Genomic DNA, 5,382 nt, shown 5'->3' with positions numbered 1-5,382 from the left:
GCAAGAAGTTAATAATTTTTTTTGACTGGAACCCTAAGTAAGGCATGTGTAAAATTTGAATGAAATTGGTTGCGTAGTTCTCGAGTTCTAGGGATTCACACACACACACAGACAGACAGACAGACAGACAGACAGACAGACAGACAGACAGACAGACATTCTCATTTTTATATATATAGATTCTCTTAATGTTTGATTGTTTTTATGAATTGTGCATAAAATGAATAGATACATAGTAGATAGATAGATAGATGGATGGATGGATGGATGGATGGATGGATGGATGGATGGATGGATGGATGGAATGGATGGATGCATACGTGTGCGCATGCGAGCGTACGTGCATGCTTTAGAGCGTGTGAATATCTTTTGCTAATATAGTGATATTTGTAAACCTCGGCACACAGCCGGTGCTCCTCGAGTGAAATCCACCGAATTACAAACACCTCTCGCAGTGAACCAGCGATTGGCCTGTTATAAACCTATAACCAGTAACCAACGATGATATTATTCACAAACTGAATGAACGAATAAATAAATAAATAAATAAATAAGTAAATGAATAAATACCAGAGGGACATCAAATTTGAAATAACCTTCTCTTGTGTTAAAATGCCTCATTGCAAAACAGCTGACATTTACAGGCAGTAACAGATTTCTCAGCTGTAAAAACAGTTTTTCTCACTTCCACCCGTCTTTAAGCAGAGTAAAGATTTGTGAAAAGAACAATGATTCCCCCGTCGCTAAAAAGGCCTTTGAAACCAGAAATTCAACCACCCACACAATGAAAAACACCCAACACAAAGCTTAATTTTCTCATTTGCTACTATAAAAGACAAGACAATCCTGTTTAATTTTTATCCGTTTTTTTTTTAAAATAAATTTTGAAGTTTTTTTCTTTTTTTATGAAGAATAAATCTGAAAACATTCCTATCCATTAGGCGCAGGTATGGTTGTGTAGTTAAGAAGCTCGCTTTGCAGCCACGTGGTTTTGGGTTCAGTTCCACTGCGTGACATTTTCGGTAAGTATCCTCTACAACATACCCCGAATCGACCAATACCTTGTGAGTGAATTTGGCAGGCAGAAACTATGTGAAATCCCATCATATGTGTGTATGATTGTCTGTATGTTACTGTGTTTGCGCTTGTCCTCCCCCACACCGCTTAACAACCGGTGTTAGTTTGTTTACGCCCTCGTAACTTGGCGGTTTGACGTCGATTAAACTCTTCCAGGCGGTGCCCCCAAAATGGTCGCTGTCCAATGAGTGAAACAAGTAAAAGATAACCAAGTATTAAAGTTATTTCATTTCACCCACTTTGTTCCAATTCTACATAATATAGAACTATTAAAATTGGGAGCAAAACCGAAGTTTTTCTATTTAATCCAACGCCATCTACATGTCACACCATTTCTGCATTGACTCAATGAATAGAGATTCCGAAAACACCTTGGAATGGTGTCGTACTGATTTTGTCTTGTTTAGCAACCTAGAGACACAATCATTATATATATGAAGAAAAACGTGAACAGCACACAACTAAATCCGTCAGAGTCGCTACAAATGCTCGACTTCCCCCACCATTAGGAATCCTTTCTAGTGAACGCATTTACTCAACATAGCAAACACTGCATCACAATGACTGACCTTCCTCTTCAGAACAAAACAAAAAAAAAAGAGATGAAACTCACAATGAAGTATTACTTCCACATCTGGGAGCAGATATGCTGAACCGCTTTGAAAAATCAGGAAAAATTGCGACTGACTGGTTTGTACGAAGTCGTTCAGCAGCACCGGTGACATAGATGAGAGTGCGCCGCCCAGAGCAGCCTTTCAGTTTCCAACCACTACCACCACTGGCCACCAAACCTCTACAGTCCTATGCAACAGACCCAAAAGCGTAACCTCATAAAAATCCGCCATCCTAGCTGCGCTACTAAGCAACACGCTCCAGTCTTCATTCCCCATGTGTGCTGTCTCTTCCTGCTTTTTTCTACTAATACAAAATTGAACTCTATTTCACAAAATCAGCTGGCTTCGTGACATTTCCACGCAGGCTTTCTCACCTCACTTTAAATTTCTCACGTCATCCAAATTGTGCTCCCAACCCCCAGGATCCGTTCTAGCCCTTACACTTTGTCTTGCCTCCCCCAGAACGTCAGTCTTGTAGAATTCGCTCCATAACGTTTCTTTTTTTAATATATTTTCTGAAGCTATCAACATACACCTCTTCAAGAGGAACATTAACTACACCAGTCTCTAAATGCAAGCAAAGATCGTGGACACAGCTCCTCCGGAACAATTCAACCAAATTATATATTGGAAACGAAAAGCAGTCTTAGGTTGTATAATGTAAGGAATATCAAAAAACTGAGAGGAAATATGAATGAAGAGAAAAACTAAATGATGAAAAACAACATACATGCATATACATACATATATACATACATTACATATATACATACATACATACATACATACATACATACATACATACATATACACAGATAGACATACACATATGTACACATATACACAGCAGTCCGAAAAACAAGTAGATAAGATCCTTAAATCCATTGTTCCAGAGATCAAATTCTGCCGACGTTATTGCCTGTCATTTTTTCGGGATCGATAAATAAAGTATCAGTCAAGTACAAAAGTCTTCTGTTCTCTTTCTCTTTCTCTCCCTCTCCCCTCTCTCTCTCCCTCTCTGTCTGTCTATCTTTTTCTCTCTCTCTCTTGCTCTCTCTCTCTCTCTTTTCCACCCCCTCTAGCTCTTCGATCATATCCGTAATTTTGTAATTCAAGAGTCCATCCTTAACACATTGTGTCACGCTGATCCGACCCGGATAATTACGTTACTATTATACGCATCTGTAGAATGCTCAACAGCTTACAAGTTAACTTCACGAGAAGGAATTTAGTTCGTTGAAGAACTGCACGATCATCGTCGAAACCGACAAAGAATCCACCACCATCAGGAAAAATACTTAAAGACTGACATTTTAGTCAAGGTATGACAAGAAGCCAGTCCCAATCCAAAGTTCATGAACTCATCCATGAAAATCCACAGTCACATATAGAAAAATTAATAAGTAAATGCACGATAAATAAGTATAATATAATACAAAGTAAAAATCGTATTATCCTTATCTTATGATATTTACTTTGTATTATATTATACTTATTTATCGTGCATTTACTTATTAATTTTTGTATATCTGACTGGATTTTCATGGATGAGTTCATGAACTTTGGTTCTTTTCTCTAAAACTATATATTTATATGTTTTATACTGTGAAACTTAATTTAATTTTAATTTTTGATAAATTGAATTTAATTGAATTTTTACCTGTAAATTTGGATTTTTATCCCTAATATTATTATCATTATTATTATTATTATTATTATTATTATTATTATTATTATTATTATTATATATATGAAAAAAGAAAAAGAATGACTTCATTGGTAGTTCTAGTCAGTTTAATTTATATTTTTTTAATTTTTTAATAATATAAATTTTAGTTCTATTAAAAACTTTTTAAATTATAAATTAAACTGATTAGAAATACCAGTGAAGTTGTTCTTTTTCTTTTTTCAAATATCGCTAACTGTGCCAAGGATCTCACACATTTTCCACTATATATATATATATATATGTGTGTGTGTATGTATGCATGTTTAGGTGGGGTTTAGTTATTTGCATAAAATCAGTGAATATTCTTTTCTACTTTAGGCACAAGGCCTGAAATTTTGGGGGGAGGGGCCACTCGATTAGATCGACCCAGTACGCAACTGGTACTTAATTTATCGACCCCGAAAAGATGAAAGGCAGGTTAACCTCGGCGGAATTTGAACTCAAAACATAAAGACAGACGAAATACTGCTAAGCATTTTGCCCGGAGTGCTAACGTTTCTGCCAGCCCGCTGCCTTAACAATCGGCGAATATTAACTAAATAACAAACTCAATAGAAATTTAGAGTCTAATATTTATAACAATTTCATCGACAGTGAAGTCACTGTCGGTGAAATTACACGCACACACACACACACACACACACAAACATACATATTGTTCCTAAACAAGAATGTTGTTGACAGTGACTTCGAAGTTTCTGCCTGCTAAGCCACTCCGACGATGTCTTAGCTAGCCGAAACTTCGGAGGCACTGTCAACAATATTCTTGTTTGGGAATAATAAATTTGTGCCGTACAAAAGAATAGAGTAACCTATCATATTAATGTAAAATTGTTTTTTATTATAACTTAACATAAAAATAAGCATATATATATATAGTTCTTCACAGCAACTAGCGAAAACGAGAGTAAAGTCCACCCACTCCAACATCAAGTAATTGTAGAAACTCTTTTACATGTATTGAGTACATTTTCTCTTGTTGGTAAATTCAAACGTACATACATATATACTTTACAACTGTTTCCATTGTATTAAGGTATTTTCCAATGAATCCGGGGGTGTGATGGGCTTTTCTTTCTCCTTTACAGAATTTAATATACGCACGTGATTTTAAAAGAAAGTTATCTGAAGGCTAAAAATATACGCCAACAAAGGTTGAATAAATATACAATGGACTGAAGAAAAATTACCAAAACTGCCTGCTTATAGTAGAATTTAAGAAATTGAAGTTTCGATAGAAACGTGGTGGCTTGGCTGCAGCGCAAGAGGTTCTTCGTCTCAATTGACAGTTAATACCATTCTACATTAAATTCAGTCGTTATATATACTCAGAAAATACATGACCGCTATATTATCCCACTTGTCAAAATATAGTCTCATTTTGACCACTTAAAAGAAAATAATATAAGTGTGAGTGAAATGAAAGAAAAAAATAATTCAACGTAATGCGTATGCTAACAGTTCAATGGAAATAAGCTACTTACATCACCGGTGTTGTCTTTCTAGCTGTTCCTGTTGGAATGAATTCCCGACGGATAGTTTGCTAAGAATTTGTCTTGTCTCCAAGCAACATGCGCAAAAGCGCCCTTAGTTACTGGTGCTTGACAACTATATTAAACATTCTGAACAGCTCACACACTTGCAGAATTACGATTATTGATAAGAATCAATTCTTTGGTGTCGTATGTGAACAGAAGTAGTGAGGTAGCTTTTCCCTGCAAAGAGGGAGGAGACGCCGTTTCTGTGCTATGACAAAACCTCAATTACTGAAAGCTTGGGGGTGGGGGGTTATTTTGCTTCTTATGATTTCTATGCACTTAATTATACATATAAATACATGTATATGGGTGTGAGTGTAAGTATGTATGTATACATACACACGCGCGCACGTATGCATACACACACACACACATATATATATATATATATATATATATATATATATATATATATATATATATA

At 35.7% G+C, this 5,382-nt stretch overlaps 1 protein-coding gene across 1 annotated transcript in view; it reads right to left on the bottom strand.

Moving 5' to 3' along the window:
• Positions 1 to 5,111, bottom strand: part of LOC106874137 (tubulin polymerization-promoting protein family member 2) — a 68,208-nt gene extending 63,097 nt beyond the window's left edge. The window contains exon 1 of the mRNA XM_014921766.2: positions 4,905 to 5,111. The gene's annotated coding sequence lies outside the window, so the exon portion shown is untranslated. The remainder of the gene's footprint in view (positions 1 to 4,904) is intronic.
• Positions 5,112 to 5,382: the final 271 nt, after the last annotated feature.

Source organism: Octopus bimaculoides, chromosome 10, assembly GCF_001194135.2.
Source record: "Octopus bimaculoides isolate UCB-OBI-ISO-001 chromosome 10, ASM119413v2, whole genome shotgun sequence".
Lineage (NCBI taxonomy): Eukaryota > Metazoa > Mollusca > Cephalopoda > Octopoda > Octopodidae > Octopus > Octopus bimaculoides.
This window is presented reverse-complemented; position numbering and strand designations above follow the sequence as displayed.